Here is a 19,681-nt window from a genome sequence, read left to right as displayed (position 1 = left end):
ATCGATATTCTTGGAAGTGTCCTGATGTGCAAGACAGAAAGCTTAGACATGTCTCTTCTTTCAGCAACATCCACATGCGTTAGTCACTTATAGGGCCGTAGTTAGCTTAGATGGTTAGAGTGCAGCATTCAATAGTGCCAACTGCGTGGGTTCAATCCCCATACTGGCTGAGGTATTCTTGGGGTCTGCCTCTTCTCATTGGCCCATAGTGATAGCATGGCATCATTGAGCCATGATTAACAACCTTCAGACAACCAAAGATGCTACATAGAGAGAGTTAGTTAGTCACCTGGTTGACTGAAAATTAAACCAAAAGAAAAACAACAGTCATTATGATAGTCAAAATATCAGCATTCAGAAGAGCCAACACACTGGGGATTTCAGCTAAGTGTGGCTTCGCCAGATTGATTGAATGGATTTGTGAAGAAAGATTGTGCCACTTCTTCAAGCATAAGCTTCTAGTTAATGTTTCAATGCCTTTGTGTATTGGTTGGAACCATGTAAGTTATTTCCAGCCTCCACGTAAATCCTGACGGTTTTGCATTTATTATAAAACCTCACTTACCTTACTTATAGTCCATTTGTGACAGGATTGGCAAACACTTGTCATACTTCCTTCTCAAACTAATATCTACCGGTTTACTGGCACGACCAAATATTTTCTTTGCTGTTGAAACTAACTGGGTTGGTTGACAATTTCTGCAGTTTTGAAATTTCAAATCAAAGGTTGTTCAAAGACTCTGGGGTTGAAAATAAACAGCAGCGTTGAATTCTCTGGCAACGTTTGAACTATTTTGCAACTTTTGTCCGTAATTTATTTGTTTTCCCCCTCTCGCTCTGAATTCCCAGTATCTGAGTGTCGATAACTTTTTGACACTAGATCGGTTCGAACAGGTGTAATTTCAGGATTCAAGTTGTTGCCAAAGCATTGAAGAGGTCACAGCTCACTGGGATTTAAGGAACTTGTGAGATGTGAACTCAAATTTACATAGATGGCAGCCAAAATTCTGATGAGGAAGAAACAAGCCCACCTTTGTTGGTAAGGTAAAAAAAAAATCCATGTTGCCTGACAGAATAAGTTTTAAGCGCAGTCCATTCTGATCGGTCAAAGCGGACCTGTAAGCAAAAGCAAAGATCAAAGTGGCAAGTTACGTGCATTTGCTTTACAAAATCACATGAATGGTAAAGAGCACACCAAAACATTATTTTTGACGCAACTCAGATCTACTAACATGCCTCATCTTCCCCATACTAGCCCAATCATTTTCTGCGTCCACCCCATCGCCTCCCTCCCCTGTTTTGGCTTTTGCTGTGGCATTATTCCATGCGCACTTACAGTGTTGTATCCAAGTGGCTCTTGTTCAAAGGAAGACTATGGCAGTTAATGTTGACAGGCTATTGGGCTATATAGGGCGTCACAGCTGAGCCTGTTGTTGTGCTCTTACTCGGGTGCACTTTTCAGAATGACAACAATTAGGAACAGGAGCCTTAAATCGTTTTTAGTATTCCTGGTCCAATGGCTAGTGGGATTCTTCACCTATAAAAATTGGGGCCTTCTATTCAGCTCCCTCAGTCTCTTCCTCCATAGTCCCATACCAAGGTGTAGTATCATTCCATCTCTACCCAACATTTATCAGAATCGTCTCCTCTGTGCAACTCACCTCCTGCTCCCTTTGCTGATTCCTGACAACTTATCTACCACTCCTCAGTACAATGTTCACCAAGGTTTATAAAAGCCTCCTCAAACACATCATCGTTGAGGTTCGGTGTCCTCCTCTCCTGGCACTCAACTGTTCAAATTCCTTCAATGTGATTTCCGCACACTAACCACAGCCACTCTGTTCAAAGCCAACAACTAAATCCTTGGGGACTACAAAAGCAATGCATTCTCAATTTTTCCAATTTATTTATAAATTCTCAACTTATCAAATGATGTTTCCTCTTGTGGGTGAGTCCAGAACGAGGAGGGCACTGTTTTAAAATTAGGGGTCGCCTTCTTAGGACAGAGACGAGGAGAATTTCTTTCTTTCCAAGGGTTGTGCGACTTTGGGATTCTCTGCCTCAGAAGGTGGCAGAGGCGGGGTCATTGAATATTTTTAAGGCAGGGGTAGATAGATTCTTGTTAGGCAAGGGAATCAAAGGTTATCGGGGTAGATGGGAATGTGGAATTCGAAACACAAACAGTTCAGCCACGATCTTATTGAATGGCAGAGCAGGCTCGGGGGGCCGAATGGCCTACTTCTGCTCCTATTTCGTATCCTCATACATCCTGATCAACCTCTTCACAACCCTTGATAGGATTGGCAAACCCATCCTTCTATGACCAACACTTTGGGATCCATTTTCTCTTTGTCCCCAATGTAGCAAGGCAATAAACTAGCTTCCAATGTTTTCTCCCCCCATTCACACATGATTACCTCCAGCATTCCTGAAAATTTCACACTTGCCTCCCTCCTATTCCTTATCTATCATGCTGCCCCCTCAGTGTCATTATTCATTAATCTGGTTGGAGCTCCCACATATAATGCTAACGACATCCAGCTAACCTTTTCGCTACCATCCTCAAACTTACAACTGTTACCGTGCTATCTAATACCAAGCTACAGTGAGTCAGACCTTCTCTAGTTTAACGCTAACACGTCGGAAGATGGGCTGTTTGACTTCTGTCAGAAACCCTGCAGCAGCATCACCCGTTACTTACTCAGGTTGACCCCAACAGCACAGAGCACCATTACTCTATGCCAATATTCAATCTATACCCAAACCACCACAAAGATGACCTATTTTCACCTTTGTAAATTACTCACCTGCCCTTGCATCAATTCCACTGAAATCCGCATCCACACTTGTATTACCTACAGGGTCAGCTTTTCCAATGTTCTCATGGTCATCCAAGCTTTACCCAAATAGAATCGTGGAATGGTTTACAGCACAGAAGGAGGCCATACAGCCCATCGGGGTCCATGCCAGCTTGTCCCATTCTCCTGCTTTTTCCCCGTGATGTCGATTTTTTATCTCTTCAGATAATTATTCAATTCCCTTTTGAAAGGCACAATTGTATCTGCCTCCACTGTACTCTCGGGCAGTGCATTCCCGATCCTAATCACTCGCTGCGTTAAAAATGCTTTTTCTCATGTCACTTCTGGTTCCTTTTGCCAATCACCTTAAATCAGTGCCCTCTAGTTCTCGGCCCTTCCACCATAAACTTCAACTTGTTCAAAACTCGCCACAGACACACAACGGGCGGGTTTTTTCCAGCCCCGCCCACCACCAGGATCATCCAGTCCCGCCGACAGTCAATGGAGTTTTGGCTGGGCCGCCGAATCTCCCGCAGCGGATCCCACCACGATGGGGCCGGAAAATCCCATCCAAAACCTTTCTCACTATTAAACCCCGTCCTCACCAAACTCCATCAGCTCCCCATTCACCCACCAACATGATTTCAAAATCTCTCCCCTCATTAATAAATCCATCCATGGGTTTGCCTCACAGTTTCCCTGTAAGCCCCACGATTCCAGCCCCGGGACTCTGTTCGCAGCCTCCACTTTTCAACTCCAGTCCAACTGTGTGCCGTCCCTCCTTCTGCCATTGGTTGCAGAGGCTTCATTTATTAAGGCCTTGTACTGTACAAATCCCTTCATAAATCTTGCCACATCAGTCTCCAGCTTTATAAGCACTCTCAAAACTGAATTCTCCAGTTGGCCGTGTGCCAACTTTTCTTCTTTGGTGTTTATTTCAGCAGTCACCTTGGTGCCTTGAGATGTTTCCTATGTCACTGATATTTAAGCTTTTGTGCATTAGGGAAGGCACACAAATTCCTGTAGATCCCCTTAACTTCAACAAGAACTATTGTCAGCTACCTGACAGAAAGGGGTGCTACTGTTGGAGATGTTAGTGGTTTGTTAATCGTATTGTTAGGTTGCACAGCTGAAGAACATGTATTTGAGTACATATAAACAGGCAGCTGGGACACCAGGTATGTGAGAGGAGAGGTATGTGGCTGAACAAAGTCAATAAACTCTCAGTAAAAAAAAGCTCCATGTCTTGGTTTCAACTTTACCAACCCACTTGGATTCTGTTGACAACAGAAACCTATATTTCCCCCTATCCAAAAATAGAAATAAAATGCTAAATAAACATTTAAAATTATAAAAATCTGATGATCAAAAAATTTGATGACATCAGGGACTCCTTGCAGATCTCCCAAGGTCCAGAAAATCCAGTTTGAAAGATTTGCAATACCTCAAAGGTAGGTGCAAGATATTGTCATTGAGGCTGTTTGTAATATCTCACACTTTGAACTTAATTATTTTTCATTTATCTTGTGCCCTTAAGATATAAATGCTTTCAAACTGTCTCCTAGCAACAATAGAAATGTTAGGAGGGACAATCACAAGCATAGGGCATGAGAGGGATTTTAAAAGCAGAAACACATGACAAGAAGAGAGTTCCAGGCAGTCTGGCCAAGGCAGCTGCAGTCTGCACCAATGGTGCAGCAAAGTCAGGAAGGGAAGCACAGGAGGCTGGAATCAAAGGACCAAGCAGTGCACAAGTGCCAGGCAATGACCATCTCCAACATGGCAGAATCTAACCATCTTCCCTTGACATTTAGTGGCAATACCATTGCTGAATCTCTCATTATCAACATCCTGGGGGTTACCATTGACCAGAAACTGAACCAGCCAAATAAATACTGTGACTACAAAAGCAGGTCAGAGGCTGGGAACTTTGCAGCGAGTAACTCACCCACTGACTCCCCAAAGTCTGTCCATCATCTACAAGGCACAAGTCAGGAGTTTGATGGATACTCTCCACTTGCCTGGATGAGTGCAGCTCCCACAACACTCAAGAAGCTCGACACCATCCAGGACAAAGCGGCCCACTTGATCAGCTCCCTTCCACCACATTCAACATTCATTCCCTCTCCCACCGACGCACAATGTCAGCACTGTGTACCATCTACAAGGTGCGCTGCAGCAACTCACCAGGGCTCCTTTGGCAGCACCTTCCAAACGCACAACCTCTACCACCTAGAAGGACAAGGGCAGCAGACACACGGGAACACCACCACCTGCAAGTTCCCCTCCAAGTCACACACCATCCTGACTTGGAAATATATCATCATTATATTATGGAAAAAGTAAAGTTGCAAAGACATGTTGGAACAATGGGATTTACATTAAAAAGGGAGAAACATGTATAAAGGAGCTGAGGTTATGTGTAAGCAGAAGACATTCTAAGATCCAACAATTGTGAAAAGCCTCCAGCTTCTATGCATCAAGTTGCTGTCTACAGGAACCGAAGTTAAGAAAACTCACTGTGAATATCACTGTCCAGGGTATTGTGTACTTTGCCTGGGTCTGTTGAAATCTACCTTGTTTTACTGTTGCCTTAACGGAGGTGTAACTGGGAGCTAGATTAATTAGGGGAGCTAGGAGTTATCATGGTAGGAATTTGTAGACCTATGTATGTGCTTAAAGTAATTTATTTTATTAATAAATGTTTAATTTAGTTTTGTAAAAAACCTCTAAGACTTGATGGATGTATTACTACTGAATTAAAGTAATGCATCTCAAAATAAAGATACAAATTGCAAAATCAGTTGTGGTAGCTGTTTCAAGTTTCCCTCTGGGATTTGAGCAGCTCAGCATTTACCATCTGCTGTGCCATAACACTAGGCAATAGAGCCAGAACAGTTGGAGTAGGAAGCAAAGTCATGGGTGAATTTGTAAAGAGGGAAACGTTTTTAAGTGCATTGAGAGACAGAGATCTAACGGCAGTCAACAAAGACAGGATGGCAGGAAAGCAAGAGGGGATTCCAGGCCGCAGAGGCATGGATGAGTTACAGTGCGCAGGTTGGCATTTGGGAGATCAGGGACAAAGGCACTGGAGAAAAGATGGGTGAGGATCTCATTGGTGATGGAAATAGGAACAGGGGAGGATAATATATTGATATTATTAATATAATTTGATCAGGATGTTTTGATCATTTCCCCAAAATCAAGAAGGACATGAAAACCGGCTACATTCGAAGTTGGCACCCAGGGTAGCAATTTGAATAAAACCCTTTTATTATTTATTTTTCATACTTTCCGTTATGTATTATAAGTACATGCTAGGCCTAGGGCCCAAAATCTGTAAAATTCCCAAATCCGGCACCCATTCATTCCCGAGCTTCCCAGCTATGGGGTCAGGTACCTGAATTTTAAATTCTTTTTTTAAAAAGACCTCGCCCCCTGATTAATATGCAACATAACAATTGTTGCACCCCAAGATGAACCAGTCAACAATATGTTTGCTTGTCCAGGTAACGGAAAAACGACTTGCCCCATGGTGTTGAGAAACCTTTAGCAAGGGCGTAGTTACTGAGGCAGAAAACTCAGAAACAGCAAATTCAGAAGCATAGGAGGGTGCAGGGGAGGTGTGAGCACAAATTGAGTATTCATTCTTTTCCTTTTGCACCCAAAGAAAAGTTCAATTGATTGAAATATGTGACTCGATGCTGTAATACTAAACAGCTTAATGATTCATATCAAGCCTCCCCTCACCGAGTGTTCGATTGATCAACCATCAGAGAGATAGATGAAATAGATATCTAAGAAACACAGCCATCCAGGTCAGGTCACATGAGGTATACTTTTGGCATACCCCAGATCACTTTATTATGCAAGTTATTATTAGGGAAGCAAGAGCCAACTCTCAGAAAATTAAGGCACTCAAGCTACTCATGAGAAAGAGATTAATGCTACTGAACTTGAGAAGCTATCGATGGCCGACTCAAACTTGTAACGGTTGGTCACAGAATTCTGATAAAGGGTCCGTTCCCAAAATGCCCTGTCTGCTCTCTCCACAGATGCTGCCTGACCTGCTGAGCATTCGAACTTCTTTTTTGTCTTTATTTCAGATTTCTGGGACCCACGGTATTCTACAGATATTTTTCTGTGTTGTGATCCGATTAAAAAAAATCATAAAACAAGATGAATTAAACGGTGAAATGAAGCTTGCATGCTCTGGTACAGCAGAGTAAGATGTGATTCCAGCGTGGCTGTGCATAGTCAACAGAAGAAACTACAGACTCATCCGGTGTAACCTTATCCACAAACTCAACTCTCAGAACAGGGCAGAAAGAGAGAAACAAATTCCTAGATTACAGCTCATCAACAGAATGTAGTCATATTAGCCTCCCATGCAAAGCACCGCATCTCAAAACAGCTGCTTGAAACACTTAACATTTGTGCAGTATGGTCGTCAAGTTTTGTTTTGGTTATGCTATTTACGTATAGTTATTTTGACCTTCAAAAGAAAGTATTCTCGCATTCATAACAAATAGAATAACATAGGTACAATCTTTAGCTTCTAAATATCTTTGCATTGATATTTACATCTGCTGGCATCAAGGTGAAGTTTTGTGCTGTATCAAAGTTCTGATGTAATTGGGCCATTAGAAAGTATTAAATGTCACTCCCAGTTCCCATGATGAGTCCATATGAGAACATACCACAAGATACAGACCAGATGGACTGGATTTTGCAGTGAGCTTAGCGTCCCCCAGAATCTAGCCTGTATGAGGAAACCCAAGCCCCACCCATGTCATCAGCGTGTTCAACCGCTCAGCCTTCGGGGAGGCAACTTCCTAATTCGGCCTCCCTCTGCGCTCTCCATCTTTAGGCAGACTCCCGATGCTGCAGGCCCAATCAGAGGGCCTGCAGTGATGTCCAGCCGGCAGCCACACCAGAAGAGGCTCAACATGGAGGTGTCCTCAATTGCCTGCATAAAGGTGAAGAATAAAGAGAGGCCTGGAGCCGGTAGGGCGTTGGGGTTGGAGGGGAAACCCCTCTGCAGGCCTATTCATGGATGGAGCTCTTCAGCCTTTCATCTCCATGGCCTTGCCTATGGGGCATGGAGCGTCTGGCTCCATAGGCTCCCTGGCTTGCTGCTGGGTGGCCTTGATTGAGATGGAAGCTTCTGCACATGGTGGGGTTGGGGGAGGCTCTCTGGTGTTGATAAAATACCAATGCCAGTGCACAATGGCCCTTGGGGGCTGGGGGGGGGTGAGGCTGGGAGGGTGGGGTGGGGGGGTGCCTTAATTGGACTAATTGGCTGCCTGCCTCGGTGGAGCAGACAACTGACCTGGTGCCCGGTCTGCCTCTGGAAAAAGTCCCCAGAGGCAGAAATGTGTTGGGGGTGGGCCGTCCTGACACAGCTTCTCCCCACCCCCCACCCCCCTCCTCCACCGCCATCCATTTTAGCGGCTCCCCCAGCTCTGACCCAGTCTCCACAGGACCAAGAAAATCCGGCTCAATATGCTCCAGTCTTGAACACTGCTGCTAGCCAAAAGAGATGTCAATGAGGATCCTAAAACTATGCAGATCAGGCAAAGGATGAAGATTATGCTTTTTATTTATAGATAGACCTTCTGTGAAAAGACATAAAGAGAAATAAGAAAAATCTTACGATTTCAATCAATAATATTATGAACAGAATATCATATAAATATCTAAAATTTTAAAGCATTCACAGCAACGTTCCTTCTAAAATATTAATCGTTATGATCTGACAAACTCTCATCCAATCTATAATCTTCAAATCTCCTGCCTGTGTGAAATTTCACCCTTCTTCCTATAAACCCCCATCACATTGCATTGCATACAGATGACCTGTTCCCTTCCCCCCACCCACCCCCACCTCCCCCCACCGCCCGCTGTCTCCAAGGGAGTTGTCACTACCTTTTTGGCATCAACAGCTCCATTTCTGAAGACACCCTTTAAACGATCCACGCAATAAGGTTGCCAACACTGGCTGGACATATTCTGAGAAATATCAACCCCTCTCCCCCCACCTTCAACTGCCCCTTCTGCAGACTCCTGCCATTGGTCATCCAACATGTCAATCATCACAGAGCACCACCTTGGCTTTTCAATGTGTCCTGGTTTGGTTTTTGAAAATCTGCTCACCCTGTGTCCAGGTTGTAAGCTCTGGAACTCCCTTCCTCAACCTCTCTGACTCTCTTCCATCCTTTAAGGCCCTCCCCTTAAAACCCACCACTGATTCTGCATTTGCTCGCTTGCATTAATGTTTGCTTATTTGGCTCAGTGTCAACTCACTTGCTAAGTAGGGCCTTAAAAACATTTGTTTATTGACTGCCGTTGCAACTTTTTGTGGCCTATTCACTTCAGCTGCAAATTTCAGTTAACAACTCAACAGTCAATAGTTAACCCACATGCACTCTGACAGTTTAGTTTGCATGTGGAACAATAGACTTTACATTTTGTTTCTCACCATTCATAAATGATTACAATCATAACAATAGATTATTCTATTTTTTAAACAATAGGCCCACAGAAAAGTGAAAGAACAGCTAATCAAAAGCAAGCAAGTCCACAATGTCTCCAAATAATAAATAAGCAGTATCCAGATTTAATAAATCAATAAAAAACCTTTCCACATATTGTCCAACAAATTACACCACCAAACACATCAGTGCACAATCCCAGGCTCAAGCTGGCTTAACTATTGAAAGCAATCAGTTGGCCGTAAAATCTTAGTCCCTTCCCTGCCCTCCCTCAACCAAAGTCAAAACCAGGATTTGAAATGTAGCATCCAATGAGTTAGTCAATGCGATTATTATCATCTTCACATTTATCACCACCTCCAACAACGTTTCACACATAGCAAGAAAATGTGCAGACTCTTAAAGTGAACACTTTTCCCCAATCAATAGTTCCTCTCTGGAAGAAGCAAAGAAAAAGCACCAAACATTATTTTCCAGATTTAATGTTTACTGTATATAGGAAACCGTATGTGCTCCATTAAGCTTGTGGTTATAATATCAGCAAGTACTGGAAGTACTCAGCGGGTCTGGAAGCACCTGTGGAATGAGAAACAGAGTTAACCTTTCAGGTCAATGACCTTTCATCAGAACGAATCTGGTTGGAATCGTAACCAGCAAAAGTGAAAAATGGTTGAGGTTGTTGAAGACCAATCATCTCAGCCCTAGGATATCAGTTCCTCAGGGTAGTGTAGGACCAACTGTCTCCAGCTGCCTCACCAATGAACTTCCCCCCATCATAAGGTCAGAAATGGGGATTTTTGTTGATGATTGCAGTGTTCAGCACCGTTCACGATTCCTCAGATACCGAAGCAATCCATGTCCATTTGCAGCAAGACCTGAACAACATTCAGACTTGGGCTGATAAGTGACAAGTAACATTCGTGCCACACAAGTGCCAGGCAATCTCGAACAAGAGAGAATCTAACCCTTCTCCCCTTGATGTTCAACAACATTTCCATCACTGAATCCCACACTAATAACATCTTGAGGGTTACCATTGACTAGAAACTGAATTGGAACAGGCACATAAATACTGGGCTACAAGAGCAGGTCAGGGGCTCGGAATCTGCGACAAGTAACTCACCTCCAGTCTCCTGTCCATCATGTGATGAAATACTCTCCACTTGACTGGATAACTGTGATTCCAGTAACACTCAAAAAGCTTGACACCATCCAGGACAAAGCAACCTGCTTGACTGGCCCAAACTCCATGTATACATTCACTCACTCCACCACCGATGCACAGTGTGACAATCATGTATACCATCCTGATGCACTGCTGCAACTTGCCAAGGCTCCTTCGACAGCACTTCCAAACCAGCGACCTCTGCCACCTAGAAGGACAAGGGCAGCAGATGCATGGGAACACCACCACCTGCAAGTTCCCCTCCAAGCCACTCACCATCTTAACTTGGAAATATATCACTGTTCCTTCATTGCCGCTGGGTCAAAATCTAGGAACTTCCTCTCTAACAGCACTGTGGGTGTACCTATGCCACATGGACTGCAGCAGTTCAAGAAGACAGCTCACTTCCATCTTCTCAAGGACAATTAGGGATGGGCAATAAAATGTCTTGCAGGGACATTCACGCCTCGAACAAAAGAAAATCAAGCCAGGTTCAGATATCATTTCCAGTCATATGCCCATACTGATAAGCTTCCCACATGACTGCAAAAGGAATTCAATTTCCTGTGGCTATTTGAATTAATGTACATCTTCTCGTTTTAAATAACTTGCCAATAAAACATATGCATATTTGAAATTAAAATTACCAATCGATTATAATGGAGATAGTCACCTGGTAGTACAGAACTTGAGTATTGCTGGAAAAAAAGACATACTGTCAAAGCTTTTGTTCACGTACTCATCAGGAACAGATGCAAGAATGCCGAAGTTCAAAGGGAGCAACAATTTATACTGCATGAGAAAAGGGCGCTAGCTAATTGGCAAGTAGAGACTGATTGGTCAAGGTGTTGCCATGATGAATGCATCAGAGGACTATTGAATTAAACAAAAGCGTGGGGGACAATAGTTGGATGCTGGAGGGAAGAGATAATATCCCTGATGGGCACAGGGAACCCCCCCCCCCACTGCCCCATAGTAGGTAGCCCTCCCCTTCCTTCCCGCCTTTTCACCTGAGATGGTGAATTAGTGGGCTGGCCTCCTACATTCCACCTTTCCCAGCCATGCGCATTGTTGCAGCGGGGACAGATTCAGGCCTTTAATTGGCTAGTTAAGAGGCTTCAATAGACCCAAGGGCAGGCAAGCTGTCTGATGCCAATAGAATTGAAGGCAAATTATTGACCTGGTTAGGAAGTTGGCTAAGAGACAGGAGACAGAGAGTAGGGATAATGGGCATGTACTCTAATTCACAGGGTGTCAATTAGATGGGACTGGTGTCCGACAGGAATCTGTGTTGTGGCCTCACCTGTAGTTGATCGGGTCGGGATCCACACACCAAGTTTGCTGATGACACAAAGGTAGGTGGAAAATATGTACCTTCCAAATGATAGAAAGCAGCAGAGGTTCAAAGAGATTTAGAAGTCCACATGTATGGATCATTAGAAGATCATGGTCAAGTATAGAAAGTAATCAACAAAGTTAATGGAATGCTGGCCTTTGAATCTAGAGGACAAGAATACAAGGGAGTAGAAATCAGGCTTCAGCTATTTCCAAGTGAAACAGCAATTTACCTCTTTCAATTTAGGAGACTTCTGTGCTTCTTTCAATTTCGTATACTGTTCACTGCTCACAACACGGTCTCCTCCACACTGGGGAGGCCAAACGCAGATTGGGTAACCGTTTTGCAGAACACCTCTGTTCAGTCCACAAGCATGACCCCGGGTTTTCAGTGGCCTGTCGTTTTAATTCTCCACCTTGCTCTCACGCTGACATCTCTGTCCTTGGCCTGCTGCAATGTTCCAGTGGAGCTCAATGTAAGCTCGGGGAATGGCACCTCATCTTTTGATTAGGCACTTGATGGCCTTCCAGACTCAACACTGAGTTTAGCTTTTTCAGATCATAATCTCTGCAGGTGTGTTAAGAAGTTACTAGGGAATAACTTTTCTGTAGTGTAGTAGTTGCCTACTAAGTAATATTTAGTTTAAGTTGATTTTAGTGTGTTTGTTACAGTAAAAGTCTTAAAATGTGGAATCTTGTGTGATCCTGTCAGTCAGACACTGAGAAATTCATATCGCTTGAAGTTATCAGTCTCTAAGAGGATTGCACCATTAGGTACTCAAAAGCTATTACATTTCTGACTTTCCCCAGTTATGATGAAAGCTTACAGCCTGAAACATTAACTCTGTTTCTCCACAGATGTTGAGTATTTCTGTCACTTTCTGTTTTTATTTCAGATTTCCAGCATCTGCCGTATTATACTTTACAATCACTGTTGAAGTGTAGTCCCTGTTGTATTGTAAGAAATGCAGCAGTCAATTGTTGCATGCATGCTCCCATGATGTGATAATGACCACAGATTCTGTTCTTGCGATGTTAACTGAGGGGTGAGTATTGGCCAGGACACCAGGGATAAGTCCTCTTCGAAATAGTGGCATGAAATCTTTTATGTCCAACTGAGAGAGCAGTTGGGGCCTCGATTTGAAAGTCATCACAGCTGACAATGTAGCACTCCCTCGGTACTGCACTGAAATTTCGGCTCAACTTCCATGCTAAAGTCTCTAAAGCAGGACTTGTACCCATTACCTTCTTACTCAGAGGCTGTTAAAGGAGCTGAGACATGAGGGAGAAAGAGTTAGGTTATGTTGAAAGGTCTTGTATGGGGGGGGGGTGGAGGTAGGTACTGGGGAAGATCCTGTTGAGGATAAACCAGTTGGACCAAATTTTTTTGTACATTCCATGTAACCCTTGATCCTCTTAAGGAGGCCATTAAAAGATGATGGCCCCACTTTAAATTCTTGTTGTTTTCTTTTCATAGCAGCGGTCACTAGAATCTCCCTCGCCTCGGGAAGGATTTCTCTGCTCAGGGCTTGACAGTGGATACCTCGGTGCAACAGTCAGTTACAAATGTTGCAGTCTCAGCCTTTACCCGGGGGGTGGGGAGACTGGACAAGTAGCAAAGTTAGAATTCTTTGTCAGTCTGCTCTAACAGTCAGGGGAGGGGGGAAGCGAAAAGCAACAGTACAGTACACAAGTCTAGCGCCTCTCAGGTTTCTCACACCACCGGATAGGAAAATTCCCAAATCGCTTGCAGTGCCAGGCAGTGAGTGTGTAGTGAAATGACTTGAGCTTTTTTTTTTCCATTATTGACTCACATGGAGGAATAGAACAAGCTGACTCTGCACCGATTGGTTGGGTGGTTGGGGTGCCCGACCCTATTGCATTGGCCAGTTCGGTTCACTTTATGCCGATTGGTCCCTTCTGTGTTTGCACCCGCCTCTCTCCTCCGGCGACATACCATTGGACAAACCCGGGACTCAGCCCCATAAATTACACAGCAAGAGTAAACAGAGCGACCTCTCCCAGCATTACTTTTTTTTTCGGGCACGTTCTGTCTGTACAGAAATGCGAAGAGAGGGTAAATCGATGTGTCAAGAGTCGCAAAAAGCAGGAAATAAACACGAAAGGGAGATGAGAATTAAGGGAGGATGCACTAACGTTTGGCTTGTAAGAAAACACCTCGCAGTGATATATTAGTGTAAAAGGAAAGAGCAGCCTAGAAGCTCCAGCCTTGCCTGAACAAAGGAACTGCAATTTGCATTCAGGAAAAATAATATCACGTCCCCAGGACAGCCCAATGTTTTCTTTAAAAATGCAGTCACCGTTGTCGTTATGTAGGTAAACAGAACAGCTAATTTACACATAGCAAGCAAGATGCCGCAATAAATAAATGAATGAATGGATGATCAGATATTCTGTTCTGATAAAAGGTCATTGACCTGAAACATTAAGCCTGTTTCTCTCCACACAGATACATGCCAGACCTACTGAGTTGTTAGCTTTTTCTGTTTTGTCAGATCATCCCTTGACTGGGGAGACATGCTGACAGGATAGGCAACTCCCTGCTGTGCAGATCGAAACAACGAATGATTTGCATCCATCTACGTAAGCAGGCATGTCTTCACCTTAGCATAGGGTTGCCAACCCTCCAGGATTGGCCTGGACTCTCCAGGAATTAAATTCAATCTCCAGAACACAGCTGTATGCAACCCTGAAGAAAAAAAAATCATTTTAATTGTTTTTTGTCACTTCCTTTGGACCAGATGTAAAAAAATATTACAAATGGGTGGAAAGGGCTGTTTGGCTGACAGTCAAGCATCATCCAATTTGGTAATGAGTCTTTTTGCTTTCCATTGATGTAGGAAGGCAGTCCATCACAAGGATGGATGTGTTGGCCCACTAATGCCTGGAGCCTGGGGGGGGCAAAGTCATGTGATGAAACCTCCAGGAATAAATTCAACCTTCTGTTCTGATACTTCTGTTCTTAAGTTCTGTTGAAGGGTCATGAGGACTCGAAACGTCAACTGTATTCTTCTCCGCCGATGCTGCCAGACCTGCTGAGTTTTTCCAGGTATTTCTGTTTCTGTTTTTGTTATAAATTCAACCACAGTTGGCAACTCTATTAGCAACTTGCCCAGAAAGCATTCTTTTAATACTATACACTGAGGTGCAAAACTGAGATTATATGCTCAAATTCATAGTGAGGTTTAACTCTTATGTTTTGGTGTCTGAAGTAATCACATTTTTAAGCATGGATACTGGAGCTTTCAGAGTTTACTGCTTGAATCTCTCCATGTGAGTTGTAGACTGATACATTGTTAGTTTGGTACACAGAGTTTAGTATAACACTGTAGTGATTTGGCATCCTGGATGCTGATGTATACATGTGCAAAACAATATAATTGCTAACTTGTTTCAAATAACATTAACAACATAATAGGCCCACAACTCAGTACAGGTGATCTCACTGAGTCACTTCAACACTTGAAACCGATTTACACCTCAAGTTAAGCATGTGTTTGAAAGCAATTCATTGTTCATTAAGGCTGCCAATGTACCCTATTGTCAAAAATCACCATTATAGTTAGTTTTCACATTGCTTTTTGAAAGTTTGCCATGATTTTTGTTTTCATTCGTTTCAAATAGATCAATCTTGTTGTTAAAGATGTAAACACTTTTAGAATTATCCCCACTCAGCTGCGTTTGGCAGGGAACATGTTTCCTCAATCTCTGGGAAACAGGCGCTTGGCGGAGGCTGAAAGCAGAGTGGTGGCAACTGGGAGCTGATAATTAAGCTGCTTGTGATCTTTGTGGTTTAAGTGATCTTACTATCGCTGCCCACAACATTTGATTGGGGATGAGCAGAATCGGTACAGGCTTTTCCCTTCAGGCTGCAAGGTATCTAAGATCAAGCTACCTGAAGGGATTGAGTTTTGTGGACTATGGTAGATTTAATGAATAATTTTTAGTTATATTTTCCACCTTTCCAAGCATCACCATGCAATGGGTTGCAACCCTTCCTGTATAAATAAATAAACAAATCCAGATGGTTTTTATATCTAGATTCTGCTTGTAATAGGAAATAGCAGGCAATGGAACTTTTATAGAACCCCACTTAGCAAGATCATTCCTAGAAATACTGAAATGTCCATCCCAAACAAGGAGTTAGCCAGTTCAATCAGTACAGCACTGCACTCCAACACACCGAAAATAGCAAATGACTCAGCTCACAATGGCAATGCAAATTAGTTGTTCTACTGCAGTCAAGGCTTGAACATGAGGGATTATCACTAGAGTGAGCTACTAGAGAGAGAGAGACAAGTACCCATGAAAACTTACTCAATAAGGACTTAATGCCTTCAGAAGAAAAGACAGCGAGGGAGAACTGGGAAAATGACAACTATGTTCCTTTAAGGTATAGTATAACAATGTCTCTAGCCTTTTCATCTTAGTAACTAGTTAAAGTAAAATCACTGCAAGTGTCATCTCTGTCTTGGGAAATGTAGTCAAGGCAAATTATTGTACTTAAAAGAACAGAAGTTTTGCTAAATGAAACTTTATGGTAGTCAATCCAAAGCCACTTTTTTGCTACAATAATGAGCATTTATATAATGCCTCAAACAACAACAACTTGTACTTATATAGCACCTTCAAAGTAGTAGAACATCCCAAGCTGCTTCAAACTAAAATAAAAGCAAAATACTGCGGATGCTGGAAATCGGAAACAAAAACAGAAAATCCTGGAAAAACTCAGCAGATCTAACAGCATCTGTGGAGAGAAAAACAGAGTTAACATTTTGAGTCCGTATGACTCTTCAGAGCTCTGAAAAAGAGTCATACGAACTCAAAACATTAACTCTGTTTTTCCCTCCACAGATGCTGTTAGACCTGCTGAGTTTTTCCAGGATTTTCTGTTTCTGCTTCAAACTAACTTTGACCCTGCAGCACATATGACAATATTAGGGCACATGACCAAAAGTTTGGTGGACGACTTAGATTTTAAGGGTGTCTTAAAGGAGGAAAGAGAGGCAGAGAAGTTTTGGGAGGGAATTTCAGAGTTTAGGGCGTGTTTGCTGAAGGCATGTATGCCAATGGAGAAGTGATTAAAATTCAGAATGCTAAAGAGGCCAGAATTAGAGGAGTGCAGATACCTTTAAGGGTTGTGGGGCTGGTTGAGATTACAGAGCTAGAGAGGAACGAGGCCCTGGTTGGATTTGAGAACATGATGAGAGTTTTAAAATCATGGTGTTGCTTAACTGGGAGGCCAGCACAGGACAGTGAGTACATGGTGATGGGCGAACAGGACTTAGTGTGAAAAGGGCATGAGCAGCAGGGTTTTTGATGATCCCAAGTTTACAGAGGGTAGAATGTGTGAGGCCAGCCATGAGTGTATTAGAATAGCCAGGTCTAGAGGTAACAAAGGCACAGTTGTGGAAAACATGGTAAAAACTTTGAAAAGTGCTTCACATTTTGACACTGAGCCACATAAAGGAGGTATTAGGTGAAGTGATGAAAAACTTGATCAAAGAGGTAGGTTTTATGGAGTGTCTTAAAGGAAGAACATACATAACATAAGAACATAAGAACTAGGAGCAGGAGTAGGCAATTCAGCCCCTCGAGCCTGCCCTGCCATTCAATACGATCATGGCAGATCTCATTTCGGCAGCGAGGTTTAAAGAGCTTAGAAACAGCTATATAGGCAGCCACCAATGGTGGATCAATGAAAATCGGAGATGCAGAAGACTTCATTTTTTAAGCAGATCTGACTTGATATTTACAATTTTAAAAGCTTATCCTATTGACAGACTAATGGATCCCATAAAGAATTTCCACAGATAATTAGTCTATTTTTTTGGTCAGTTTGCCTGTGTCTTTACATCAACTTGTCTTTTGCATTGTCATATCTTTCCATTCTGCTGCCCCCCCCCCCCCCCCCACCCGGTCACCCTCAGCTTTCTATTTTCTAATCTGATTCTCCTCCTACCCCATTACAACAGGCTGTGACTACTGTGGCTCCCGCTGCATAACCATGACTTTGCTATTTCTTAATCTACCTACCTACTTAAATCTACCTACCTATTTCTTAAAAGCAAAAAACTGCGGATGCTGGAAATCCAAAACACAAATAAAAATACCTGGAAAAACTCAGCAGGTCTGGCAGCATCTGCGGAGAGGAACACAGTTAACGTTTCGAGTCCGTATGACTCTTCAAAACATCTTCGAAACATTAACTGTGTTCCTCTCTGCAGATGCTGCCAGACCTGCTGAGTTTTTCCAGGTATTTTTATTTTTGTTTTACCTATTTCTTAATCTGGCTTGTCTACCTCCCATCTTTTCATATTCTTTTCCAAAACAACTGATAGGGAAATACTAGATTGCAGGGTGTCACCAACTGAAAACCAAAGTATTCCTCTTTTGAAAGGGCACATAATAAAGAACTTCATCACAAAACCAAAGCGAATTTAAATACTAATATAATCATTATTATCTGCTATACATGCATGGTCATGAGTGTACTCCATCAGCAGGGCCACTTAGGTGTGGACAAGACTGATTGATGGGTGGCAGGTAACCAGGGCAGTCACTCCCATGGGCCCTTCCAACCCAGAGATCTAGATGACCAGCCCCAACCCCTGACCAGAACCTCTGACTTGTCTGCAGCCCCTCCACACCAGGTGGCCAAAGATCAGGAGCAGGGTACTGAAGTGGATCCAAAAGTCAAGGAGCAATCTATTCAAACAGTGGAAGGAGGGACTGCACCCTCCTGCATTGAGCAACAAAATGTGGAGCACAAGACTCATCCAGAGCTCAAAAGTTGAGAAGCAACCTGGAAGTTCATAAACTGGCTGAAGTACCTATTAAAAGATACAGCTCCATCCAACATTCTCCACCCTAGTTCTCCAGTGATGCAGAGGACACCCATATAGAGTGCCCATATAACAGACCCCAGGCACCATTGGACAGCAAGACAAAGATGAGGGAGTGGAGAGGATGCAGGAGTAGCCCATACTGGAAATCCTTCTGCACAGTGTGAAATGGCACAGAGGGGATTTACAAGAGATGGGTGGTCTTCTCATATGGTCCTCGTACCATCCTGACTTGAGCAGAACTATATAGGCAATATCCCAAATTCAGTCTATGTTCATCAGTGAGTTAACCTGCAGGGTACAATTGGGGTTGCCAACTGTGATGAAATGTAGTCTGGGAGGTTTCATCACATGACTTGCCCCCCACGCCCCCCATTAGCCGGCCAACACATCCATCCTTGTGACACACTGCCTTCCTACAAAAGTTGGAGAGCAAAAAGACTCATTACCCAACTGGATAATGCTTGACTGTCGGTCAAACAGCCTTTTACCCCCATTTTCAATATTTTTATATTTGGTAAACAGAAATATTCAAAGAAAATGACAAAAAAAAAATATATTGTTTAACTGATTTTTCCCTAGGGCTGCACACAGCAGTGTCCTGGAGATTGATCTTCAATTCCTGGAGACTCCAGGCTATTCCTGGAGTGCTTGGCAACCCCAAGTACAATTGACCAGTGCACCTCTCCAGCCACGCCTGCTGGTCAAACTGAGGTTTTGCTGTGAAGTCCCCCTAAATCTAATAGCCCATGAATAACGGCTACCTGGGCAAGGTGCCAGAGGGTGGTCACCATCGGTGGGACCATAATCGTACAAGGGAGTCAACAGCTTCAGGAGAAAACTGCAGAGGGAAGTGGAGGGGGGGGGAAGGGTCGCCTTCTGTCTGCTTTGAGTTGGTTAGAGCGGCGAAGTTTGTCCCTGCAACAAGAGCATTGCAAGTTAGAAGATATTTTTAAATAGTCCAGCGTTTATATTGCGTAGAGGAGGGGGTGGGGTGGGGGCGTCTCCTCTTACACTTTTTTT

Source organism: Cetorhinus maximus, chromosome 18, assembly GCF_964194155.1.
Source record: "Cetorhinus maximus chromosome 18, sCetMax3.hap1.1, whole genome shotgun sequence".
Taxonomy (NCBI): Eukaryota; Metazoa; Chordata; class Chondrichthyes; order Lamniformes; family Cetorhinidae; genus Cetorhinus; species Cetorhinus maximus.
The sequence above is the reverse complement of the archived record's forward strand: the minus strand, read 5'-3'. Positions refer to the sequence as shown.